Genomic DNA, 12,421 nt, shown 5'->3' on the forward strand with positions numbered 1-12,421 from the left:
TTAGGCTGGCAGGGGAGACCTGTTTGCAGTACATGGGGAAGCACGACTCCGGTTCTGGCTACTTGACGAGTCTCCCTCTGAATGCACTGCAAGTGCCTCATCACCCTGAGCTCAGGCTGCGATGCTGTAACAGGGCGCTCGAGACCTCTGATTGCTTTGCCCAGTTTAGTACCTGTCAGCTTGGGGCACAGATCTTGAGCTGACCAGAACCACTGCACCTGGTGGGAACTTGTTGTCCCAGAAATACCCAGTTTGGGGCTGGGCAGGCAAGGCCCTGCAAGAGGGGAAAAAAAAAAAAAATCTGATGGTGTTCCTTGCTGTTGATGTCATTAGGAGTGTGCTGGTCCTTGGGTTTGCAGCTGGGAGGTGGTGGGGTTGCAAACATCCTCCAGTTTTGCTCTGTGGGGGTCTCTGGCTGTGCCTGGTAGGGCTGGTGTGTGGGGTGGGAGGTGGGGTCAGTTGACCTGGCAGGTGGATTAGGTGGAAGCAGGCGCCATCACGTTGCACCTCTGGTCTTGCCTTTAGCAGCACAGCCTCAGCCTGCTCCTTGCAGGCAGTAAACATGCAAATTTTATGAAACATGCAAATCTCTGGGTGAGGCTGTGCTCTTTGCTGAGCTTCAGGGAACCCCTGGGGAGCCTCAGGGATGTATGCTCTGGACGGCTCCCCACGGCTTCAGCTCCAGGAGGGGAAGGGAGAGACCTGGCATCACTTCTACAAGCTGTAAGCACATTGCATGGGTAAAAAGCCCAACTGGCAGGTCCCCCCAGAAAGGATTTGGCACTGCTCTGGGGATGCACGACCATGCTGTCTGCCTGCCAACCTGCTCCCCAGGCTGGGAAGAGGCCGGCTGCTCTCACCAACATGCCGTTCACCTGTTGCAGGTGGTACTGGCAAGGCTACGTAGGCAAATCCCTCTGCTTTACCCACTGTGCTTCTGCCAGAGATATCTGCTCTTTTTTCCCTAGCACTTGGCCAGCTCTGCTGCACTGTCTGCAGCAATGCTGGGGCAGCCTTCCCAGCCCTCAGTGGGGATGAAGTGGGCTGCACACCAGTGACCAGTGCTTCCTCAGTGAGGACAGGGCTGGAGCAACAGCAGGTTGTGGGTGGATGCCAGAAAGCCAGAGGGTTATAGCAGCAGACTTGGTTTATCGGCTCTGTGGTTTGTTCATGGAAGCTGACATGGGTGACAGAAATGGGTGGCGTCCTCTGGCTCGTGGCTCCGAACTATCTCGTATTGCCAACTGTCAGCAAATCCTGAGCCGATGTGTTTTCCAAACAGCTGCTCCTAGGGAGAAAACACTGTTGGGCTGTCAGGTGCCTGGGAGCTGCTCAGATTTTACTGCAAATATTATCTACAAAGTAAAATTGATGGATCTGAATCTAATATTCTGAAGGGGAACTTAATGGCCATTAGGCTGTTTCTTTCCAGCTTTGAGTGCAGAGCTGTGCCATTTAACTAAAGGATTAAAAGCATAAAGATAAATGAAGAGGGCTGCCAGATGGATGGAGGGTGGCAGGGGGCTGGCTGCTCTGAGGCATGGGGCCAGGAGATGGAGCACAAAGACCTAGAGCAGAGGCAGGGGAGGCTGCTGTGAGGTCTATGGCAGGAGCACTTGTGTAAGGAGGAGCTGCTACCTGCTAGGGCAGAGCTGTGATGACTTGAAGAATGACCTGTAACGTGGGTCTGGAATGGCCAACCTCCAGGGATCAGCACCCCTGAAGTCCCCGGTCCTGGCTCTGCTCTCAGTGGTGTTCTGCTTGTGGCTATCAAGGCTGTAGACCCTTTTGGGACAAGAGTCAGTCCCAGACCTGCTGCCCAGCATTGTCCTGAGGTCCTCTTGATTGCACTGAGACAAGGAGACAAGCGACCAACTCTTTGGGCAGGACTCGGGCTCTACATGTGCCAGAAAAGCCAGCATAAACTCTTTAGCCTGTCAGTCAGCCCCTTCCAGGCTGTGGTGTGGCTCCTGGAGCTGCCTTCTTCCCTGCTTAGCTGATTGCCATTTAACTGGCTTTGAAGCAGAGAGCTTAGCCCAGCTTCAGGCATGTCTTTTTGCCCACTCCAATCTGTCCCTGCTTGTTGACATCAGGCCAGTTCTTGTTCGACCTTCCCCAACTAGAACTGAAACGTGCTCCTGCTCCGTGAATTTGCTGTTGTCCCTATGAGTGTAACTGGGGGTGTCTGCCTCCCCTTCTCTCCTGGCATCCTGCAGTCAGGAGCAGACAAGCAGCGCCCCGTGTTCCTCACCTACCCCTGTGGTCGTGCTCTTTCCCCTGGGGATTGCTGGCAGCCCTTCCCTGCACTCCTCCATCCCTCTGGGCTGCAGCAAGTGTCCCACCAGCAGGGTTGCAGAGCTGAGCTTGCAGCAATTTCCCTTCTGTTTAATCAGGAAGGGGCGGTGGCTGCTCCTGCTGCAGCCTCTGCCACCCAGCGTGGTGCTCACAACATCCGTACGGTCAAGAGTGCGATTCTCTGAGTCTGAAGCTGCTGGGGAACCTCTGGGGGTGCTTGACTGCCTGCTGCTGATGGCTCTGGTTAGGCAAGAGCAATCCCAACCCAATATTTTGGGGCTGGCCTTGGTGGAAAGGCATTTCCCCAGCATTTCTGGCTGGGAAGATCAGATATTTTTGTTAGTTCACAGAAGTGCTGCAGGGTGCTATTGGAGACCTGGACATTGGGGACTCACACCCTGTACTGATATGTTTGACTAGTGTGAGGGACCCTGCCTGCTCTCACTCCCACAACGTGTGGTGCTGGCTCACAGACAGTTACACCTGTGATAATGCTAGTGTTGGAGCTGCCTTCTCCAAGGTCTGTCTAGAAGACCACTGGGTGCATCTTGGGCAACCTGAGTGGGGGACTTGTCAGATCATTCCGTGCTTGCCCTCCAGCATAGGTTGAAGGTCTCTGGTGTGGGGAGGCAGGATGCTGCTGTGGAGCTGGGACATAGCTGAGGCGTAGACCTGGAGCTTGGGAAGCTGCCAGGATCCAGCAACACAGATGTAGCCATGGATATCAATGGCCTCTCAAGCCTTTATTTGCCTTTTCTTCCTGTCCCTGGCAGGGCTTAGTGCCTACTGGGTCTCTACATCCCAGACACCAAGGCAGACCCTCCTTTGGGGAGGATTTTTGTACTGTAAACCACTGTTTGGAAGCACACTTTGCTGCTTGAAATGTCCAGTTAATGTAAGTGTTTAAGAGCAGAAGGGGTTTGTGCCTACAAGAGAGCAATCACTTGAGTCCATGGAAAGGAACAAACAACTCCTGGGAGCTCCAAGATAGGCAGGATATGATTTACTGAACTTCTCTTCTAGCCTTGTTTGGGCTCTGTAGCACTAAATGCTTCTGAACAGTGTTAGCAGGCTGTAGAGCAAAAGCAAGCTCTGTTTTCCTCCCATGTGCCAGGGGTGTCACAACTCACACGCATAAGATGTGGAAGAAAGGAGGTGCATTGGGCATGGGATGCTGTTGGTCTGTCTGGCAGCATGCTAGCACTGTTGTTGATCTGTTTGTCTGGCCTTTTCCAACAGAAGGTGCCTGCCACGGGTGTCTGCCTGCACACCTTAATGCCAGTTTTGCAAGGAAGAAAGGCATGAGCAACAGGACCTGAATCTCCCCATCTGGCCTCCAGTATGGAGATGCTGGAGGTGCCAGCACTCCTGTCGTGCTCATCCTGGATGTGGGCTGTGCTGATCTCATCTTCAGGCTCTTCACTGAGATTCTGGAGCAACCTTCAGTCACAGCGCTGCTTGGGGAGGAGCAAGCTGGTTTTAGGCTGGAGTGTGGAGTTTCCAGGAAGGATTACAGGGTATGGTGGCTGGTGGCCAGCAGCGCCTTCCAGGGCCAAATTTCTAACTCCTGACCTGGAGAGTGACTTGCTCTGGGATAGGGCTAGATGGCTGGGATAGTGTTATCGTAGCACTTGGATGTCACTGTAAGCCTTGTGTCCATAGGCATTTCATGTGTCTTGGCTGACACCTGCAGCAGTAGCTCCTGGCTAGCTGGACCAGTCCCCTGGATATGGGCTTGTGACCTGTGCCCACCTCCTTTGGAATGGGCAAGCTCTGGCAGCATCACATGGATGTCAACCACTCCCTGCCATGAATTGCTTTATGATGTGTGGCTCCATGTGGTGGGAGCCCTTTGCCTGGAGGAGCTCTTCCCCCTGGTTTGTGGGGGATGAGCTAAGACATCAGGGATCTGGAGACATGGAGAGTCAGAGCTGTCACCCCGGGGCTGCCCATGCCAGGCTTGTGGTGCCTTCTTAGCTGTGATGCTAGGAACTCTGCCCAGGGACACTGGTTGCCAGGTTTGGGGTCAGGACGGGGACACCACCTGCACCCCTGGGACATATGGGTTTGGGCTCTGTGTGCGGCTGTCTCTGAGGAAGGGCAGGGTAAATGACAGGCAGAGAAGTTTTCCTCCTCTACCTCCATCAGGTTGGCTGTAGCACTGGGCAAGAGCAGTCCATGCTTTCAGTGAGGCAGGAATCTGTCTCCCTGTGGCCTCAGGTGCATCTGCAGGTTGCCTTTCTCCAGCACTGAGGGATGAAGTTGGCACCAGCCCTGAGCAGTGCCAGCAGCTGCTGCCCATGCTGAATCCCTGTCTGGAAAGGGTGCTGCAGGTCTGATCCTTGTATATGTGAGCCAGTAGAGCACCACTGGCTTCAGGGCAGGTGGATGGATTGATGGAGGAAAGATGCTCCTGACTGCTGGATCTGCTGGGATGGGCAGAGAGACCCTCCATGGGATGACAGAGGGTGTGGGTACTGTGAGAGGGGGGGTTTAAAATATAGGTGGTGCCAGGGAACAAACATGATGAGTTTGGGTCCCAACATCCTGGGATGGGCTTAAAAGTACTTTTGCCTACAGAAGCAATCCAAGCAGAGTCTACTGCCTGAGGCTGCTGGGATCATGCTTTTCTTGCCCAGCCATGAAATCCTCCCTTTAGCTGACTTTCATAGTGCCAGGAGCCAGGATAGATACTGAAGTATCAGCTCTACAGTCCTGGGAGCTGTTGGAAGCAGCAGGCTGACTGCCGTGCATGGCTGATGCATGGGCTAAGGCAGCCCCCTCCTCCTGCTTTACAGTCCTTAATTGCCACGAAGGGATGAGTGTTGCCCCAGCCTGTCCTTGCACTTGCTGTGGTTTCTTGTGCTGCTGGAATTGAGGGGGATCCAAATGACTTGTACCTCTGGCAACAAAGGTTTTCCTACATCCTATGCAACATCTGCTGAAGATTCACCTACATCCTGTGCTTCAGGTAGGACCTTCCAAGGCTAGTCCGGGCTCAGCAGTGGGCTCAGAGCTCCCTGAGGGAGCTGTTCCACTGCACGGCATGGGAGGCGTCTCTTGGCATGACTTTGCATGGCCAGGCTCTTCTCCAAGCAACTACTTTCTGCTGTGCTGTACCTTTTCATGTCCCATGAGAAACAATGACATTTCTTCCCCAGGTGTGTCCTTTCCCTTCAGCAGATGTTGCTGCTTCCCTGGGAAGGCACCAGGGATGGAGGTGGGTGCAGGGAGTGAAGCCACAGGGCTTAATGCTGTAACAGATCTTGTGTGGCCTTATTGCTTGATTGATATTTTATATTTATTTTCCCCTCCCAAGATCTGCAGTGATAGCAGCTTTGGTCTGTTAACTCAGGCTAAGTGCCTCTTTCACCTCCAAGCTTCTGGGTTCCCAGCAAACAGCAGTTACCTCACAGGCTATTTCTCCAAGAAAGGAGACTGGAGGTGTTTCTCCCCATAAGTTATCACTTGCAGTCCTCATCTTCATGCTGTCCCACTACCTCCACAGCAGGCATCATCCCTGCTCATGTGTTATGGGGGGGTGTGGCTGGACAGTGACGCTTCTTGTGGCAATGACTGCCTGTCTCCACCACGCAGCTCTCCTACCCCAGCAGCAACAGCAAATCAGACCTGCCACTGCAGCCCTCACAGTCTGGCAAGGTGTCTCTGAAGGCATCTCTAAGTGTTGATGTTCTGAGCATATCAATTCTTCAATGCATTAAATAAAATAAAGAAATAAATCCAAGGGGATAATAAACCAGAAAGTGATAGGCCAAGAACAGCAACAATAAATGGATAAGCACTTAGCCTTTGGGGAGAAGCAGAGCCATTCATTGCTCTTTGGCGCACATCCGAGCAGAGGCAGGCAGGGCTCACGGGCAGATATACATGCCTGTAAAGACAGATATGTATTTGTGGCGGTGCACACATGTGCACATTGCCTTGGCAGCACATGCAGAAGTGGCTTTGCCATTCCCTCTTCATTGCACACGTTTCACTGTGGCATTGAGCTCCTGGGGGGCCTGGCTCAGGGGGATGTGGCGTGAAGGCTCTGCTTGTGGGGTGCAAGATCTTGGTGTGGTGCCAGCTCTGGCAACACTCACGGAGTTAAGGAAAAAAAAAAATCACTGTGGGCTTCACAGTGAAGGAAAGATTTTTCCTGTCTTGCTGCATCTCTCCCTTTCCTGCAGCATGGTTTGTAGCTTACAAGTCTGGTTCATGTTAATGCTCCTGCCTGCATGTGCAGGACACAGAACCACCCTTGCTGTTGCAAACCCACGATCTCAGCACTGCCTGGGGCTACGAGTGCCCAGCAGCACCCTGTTTCTAGCCCCTGCCAACATAAAGCTCTGCCAATTTAGCTGGGGGCACCTGGGAGGGGTGGGGGAGCTCGTGTGGGTCAGCCAGGGCCAAAGGCTGCAGGTTCTTAGTGTTTTCTATGAAGTGTGGAGGTGACAGAGTTATTGGCACAGTTGCTTAAGGCACCGGGAGATGTGCTTGTTGAACATGTGATGCTTGGGGAAGGGGGCCATGGACCCATCTCCCACCTCCTGGCAGGAAGATACTGAGGCAAGGTGTCAGGGCACTAGCTTCAGGCTGGGGTAAACCTGCCAGCACGTTGTGCTAGATCTTGCAGGTTCTTAAGGCCACATGAAGCTGTCACAAAGAACTGTTGTCTTTTGCTGTGGTACTTTGCTTTTTATTGTTTGTGTTGCCGTGGTGTTTAGCAACTTAGCTGCAGCCCAGGGTCCCGCTGGGGAAGGTGTAAGATGGAGGTAGCACACCCTGGTGATCTAGAAGAATGGGGAGATCTACGGGCCACAATGGCAGGAGTGCAGAGACCAAGTGACAGGAAAACAATCACCTGCGACCCCAGCATTCAGTCTCTGGTCTGCCCTGTCTTCATCACCCTGTTCATTTGCCCTGGGCTCTTCCCACCACAATGCCATCTCTCCTCATGTAGGTCACACCTTTGCTCCTGCCGGCTGTGTGTAACCAGCTCCAGCTCTACTTGCCCCAGAGACCTCCTGTGGCTCAGCCAGCCTGCTCCCATCGCTCCTCAATGCTTGGGGCTCTTCCACAGAGCCCAGTCCCTGAGCGTGGGGGCCAACTTCTCCTTGCCTGTTTCAAGGGCTTGTGTTTTATAATATTCTCTGTCTCTCTTCTACTTTCCTTCCCTCATCCCTGTCCTCTGCCTGGAGCAGCCGCCTGGCTTCCCCGCCCCCCCCCCCCCCCGGAAGCTGGTGATGCTGATCCACATGCTAGATATGGGCCACTTGCCCCAGCCCTCTGTCCCCCACCAGCCGGCCAAGCCTTCCTCCCGTTGACAGAGGGCAGAGGAGCTAGCGAACTCCTCCTTGTCTGAAGGTGATCTTTTTGTGTCTTTAGAAGATCCCTGGGGTTCATTAGCACCAAAATATCTGACAGCAGAGGATTAATATAGCAGGCAGCATCAAACACCAGTATCTTTTGTACTGCTGAATAAGTTCACAGTAGGGATTGGAGAGCTTTGCCCTGTGCTGGACCTCTGAGTTGGCTCTAGTCAGTGGATTACAAAAGCCTCTATGAGCACTAAAAAGCCATCAGCTGAGGCAGGAGGGTTTAGCCTGGCTGCCCTCTTGTCCTCATCCCACCATTCCAGCACAGATGCATCCTTGGCCATGGTGTCATACACTAGAGAAGTCGCGGGGAGCTTTGGCTACAGCCAGGGGTAAGGAGATGATGATGGGTCAACTCAGGCCCTTGCTGTGACCCAGGGCAGTGCTGTGTCTGTAGCAGGTACATGGTTGCCCTAGTTCTGTATGTCTTGCAGCTGGTTTCTCATGCTATAGATCAGCTGTGTCCACCCCCCAGCACATCCCAGGATCAGGCTCTGGATCTGGTTAGACTCAAGAGGCTCAATAGCTCCAGGGCAGCCACCTTGATCCACACAGCAGCTCCCAGCTCCTTTGCCTGCATGGCTAGTTTGGTGCTTGTTGAAGTGTAGGTTGGGCTAGGGGAGTACTTCAGATACTGGAAACTGTGGCAGATGTTGGGAACTGTGGCAGAAGTGAGATTTGATTAGCACCTTCCCTAAGGAAAAGCAGAAATGGGATATCCTGGCTTCCTGCAGCTTTGTGTCTCTTGCTGCTGATGGTAGATAACATTAAGTTAGTAGCAATCTGCTCCAGTCACGGGAACAGCATTGATTTACACAAGCTGAAGACCTGGTCCTGGAATCAAGCTGCATTTTTATCAGCTCATCTCAGCTGGCAGGAGACACTGCTGTGGAGGAGCTCTGTTCTGGGATTGCTGCTGTTGGTTGCCTCAGGTCTTCTGCTTAGTCCTGCAACGTCATGCACCTGCCTGCAAAAATTTGGAGGGATGTTCTCCAAGTCAAAACTCTCCCAGGGGACTGCAGTTTGTCTGGGCTGCCCTCACACCCAGACTTTGCAGGTCTGTTAATGGTTGTGGTGATGCCTTGTGGAAGGGGTAGACCAATTTCTGCAAGGTTTTGCCTTTACTTTTCTTCCCTCCCTCTTCTGCTTCCATTTGCCTCTAAACTCTATTGGGTGGAGGAGATAAATTCCGGAGCATTCAACTGCCAAAGGCAGGGTGTTTGCTCTTTTTCCTGGGATGTTCCTCAATGAGAGCAGTTAGCCCATGCTGGCATCTAAGAACTTCATTCTCCTTTTATTATTGTGTGGGATGCTGGGTTAGAGAGCACTTGTCAGTCCCATAGCAGAAGCAGCTCTTAATATGCTGTTGCATCAGCTTGTCTCTGTAGGACCCTGGTTATGCAGTTTGTCTGGTGTGCCCCCTCCAGATCTGCCCTTTCCTGGCTGTTGTTTTCTTCTCTCCTTGCTACCTTCTGAGTTTGGCAGGAGCCACTTGGAGATGGGTTGAAGCCATTACTGTCCCTGTTGGAATACATGGGATAGTCCTCTCCAGTGGAGAAGTCTGGACAGATCTGTGAGCAGGGCTGGACTTCTCATTTGGAGGGCAGGAGCTTTGTGAATTTAATGCCAGGAGTCCTGGGTTCAACCCTTGGATGAACCCTTTCCAGTTTGACGGGACACGGTGCCCATATGTGGTTTCTCCCCTGTTCAGCAGTTGCTGCCCTTCCTAATGCAGCCCAGGATGTGGGATCTGGATACAGGACCTGAGTTACAGATGAGTTCCCCAGCACTGACGAGCTCCCCAAGGTGGGTTATGGCTTGGCCGTGTAAAGATGTCCGCAGGATAGGGTGGGCTGCAGCCATGTGTGGCCTGAGCTGTGGATGTTTGTATCCTACCACACTGACAAGAAATAGTGGGCTGACCTGAGCTCAGTGTGGGCAGGATGGGGAATGGTCTTGGGTGTCTGCTCTTCAGATGTCAGGAGCGCCGGGAGATGTTTCAGATACTGTGTGGATGCCAATAGTGGCCAGAGCATGGCTTGGGTGGATGACATTGACTTCTCAGTTACGATGTGGTGGAGCTGAGCTGCTGTGCTTCTTAACACAAGGACAGATGTGTAACAGCCCTCACCAGGGCATGTTCCTCCTCCTAGTGCCTGCTCACAGCAAGAGGCAGCAGGGCCAGCAGCAGTCTCTTTAGCTGGAAACCAGCCCACTCAAACAACAGGGTTTTGGAACAGCCTTGGTAAACAGAGGCTAAGCTGGGTTTGACAAAGCAGTATCCATTTCTGGAAGGATTTGTACAACCTTTGATTGCAGCAGGCCAGACTGGCTGGCTCCTGGGGCCCTTCCAGTTGCAGGTTCCTTGTCACTGAGCAAAAGAATTACAAAAACTCCCCAGGAGCTTCCTCTGTCACAGCCCTTGTTTTTGCTATTACCTCAGGCTGAGCTAAGGAGTGAGAAAGCACAGTCCTTGCTAGGAAAAGCATCCTGTGCAACTCCTCCTTGTTCTTCCTCCTGCGTGCTCATGCCTGCCAGCAGACAGGGAGCCCAGAACAGGGAAAGAGGATGGTTTCATGGAACAGTTACATAGAGCAGCTTTGGGCAAAGTGTGAGCTGTCTTGCCAAAAAGGCTTAAATAATTCAGTCCTCAAGCAGTTGTTTACTGATTTGGAAACATGTTCCAATGCACAGGGCTGAGGGGGAAACACCCAAGGGGGGCAATGCATTAATTTAAGGGTGCCTTTGTTAATGTGATCTATTTCCCTCTGAAACTAGAGCTGCAGTCGAACATGCTGCCTGGAAAGGGCTGGTATTTAGTGGTGATGCTACTATCTGAGCAGGAGGCTTGTCAAGAAATGATCCAATTTGAGCCCAGAGCAGACTCTGCCAGGCTCCAACTCTTCCCTCTGACTGACCTCAGAAGGATTTGTCTCTCCTGCACAGCACGGTGCAATCCAGCCCTGTCTGGCTGCATCCTGCACAAAGCAGAGTCAGCCATCCTTCCACCAAGCGGGCTCAGGCTGTTTGGGAAGAGAGGCTCCTCTTGCAATTGTTATCTTCTTGGGTTGTCCCACATTCCACTGGACCTGAGATATATGCTCTGAAACTGGGAAGCAATGTAGAAGGGTGGGAGCAGGAAGCCTTGGCAGAGTTTTTCCTGGGTGGCCTGGTTCCCTGCCTGGGATGCATCCCTCTGCCATCTTTCTGCAGAGCCCTGTGTATTCCCAACATTGTTCCCACCCCACCGGAGAAAGCAGCAGGACTTGAGAGAGTTAAGAAGGACCAGGAGGGCTGACAGAACAAGCTGAATTTGATTAGCAAAGAAAGGGAGTGAACTCTTCCCAACACATAAAGCTGTTATGAAGTGATCAATTGTTCTTTGCTTCTGCTGGGACAAGATGAGAAGCAGTCAGTTTAATTTGGAGCTAATGAGATTTGGGTTAGATATGAGTGAGATGGAGATTGGCGACAAGGGAGTTCTGGGAGAATCCCTTTCGGCTGTGTTTTAACAAAGCAAGTTACTGTTCTGAGCATCCTTGGACTCATTTCAGTGCTGGGGGCAGGTGGGTTTTGGAGACCCTCATGTTTTCATGAATCCAGGATGTTCCCTGTTTAAAACCTTCTTGAAGATGGCTCTAGGGTAGCTTGTTGTGACTTGTGGATGCCAGCTGCACATGTGGTACTGTGCAGACCCACAGCGCTGCAGGCTGGCAGGGGAGTTGGGCAGGCTGGGGTGGGCAATCCAACACTTGCACCTTTACAGCCAACCTGGATCGTTCTTCTGGGGAATTCGGCTCTACCATCCACAGAAATTCCCAGGCACTGCTACGCATGCTGTTACACATGAATGGTACCAGGCAGGACAGCAACCCAGACAAATAATTTCAAATCACTTAATTGCAGGAATGGATTTATTTGGAGTAGTGTATATGCCCACTTCCTAAATAATTCATAGGAGAGCCTGGTAATTAAATGCTAAAGACCTGATTTGCTTAACGTTGTTTGTACTTACATTACTATTTAAATGCAAGAAATTACCAAGACATTTAATTGCTAATTAAAAATAATGCAGTTACTTACCATCTTATAAGAATTAGTCAGCATTTCTGTGTATTGTTTGTGTAGAGCATAAACACTCATACTCTTTTTTTAGGCAGTTAATTTGTAAGCTTATCCCTCTATTTGTGCTGATGGAAGGCATGTACCCCATCTTCTTTTAACAGCTATTGAAAACATGAGGAAAAATGCTAATTCCAAAAAAATTGAGCAGCACAGGCTGCCTGCGGAGAATACCTAGCTTTGTCCCCCGTCTTCCTCCTTCATTTCATGGCAGAAGGTCCCCTGGACACCAGTCCCTGCTGCATCTGTGCTTACAAGCTCTCTTGCTGCATATGGCCTTGGATGGTGTGCAATGCACAACACTGGGATGAATGTCCTGGAGAGAGAGCAGTCCCGAGTATCCAAGAAGTCGTCTTCAAGTTGGGAGTGACAACCAGGCTAAAAAGGCATTTTCTCATCCCTGAGACCTGAGTTTGTTGGGAAAGGCCCTGAGGAGGCAGTGAGATGTTCTGGGATATTCTATAATGTGCAGAGGTGTTATGAGGGTGAATTAGGTGTAACCACCCAGGGACTGGAGGGCTCAGTCTTATGGAAGACCCTCAGAAAGAAAAAAAACCAGGGCTGCTGGATCAGATGAGGGACTTGGGTGCAGATCAGTGGTGCATTGGCCTGGGCTGCCCAAGGAG

General features: G+C 51.9%; 1 protein-coding gene across 1 annotated transcript in view; it reads left to right on the top strand.

The window, feature by feature from the left end:
- The first annotated feature begins 9,387 nt into the window (after positions 1–9,387).
- CTXN1 (cortexin 1) overlaps positions 9,388–12,421 on the top strand; it is a 36,191-nt gene continuing 33,157 nt past the window's right edge. The window contains exon 1 of the mRNA XM_064469658.1: positions 9,388–9,479. The gene's annotated coding sequence lies outside the window, so the exon portion shown is untranslated. The remainder of the gene's footprint in view (positions 9,480–12,421) is intronic.

Source organism: Phalacrocorax carbo, chromosome 19 (genome assembly GCF_963921805.1).
Source record: "Phalacrocorax carbo chromosome 19, bPhaCar2.1, whole genome shotgun sequence".
NCBI classification, from domain to species: Eukaryota; Metazoa; Chordata; class Aves; order Suliformes; family Phalacrocoracidae; genus Phalacrocorax; species Phalacrocorax carbo.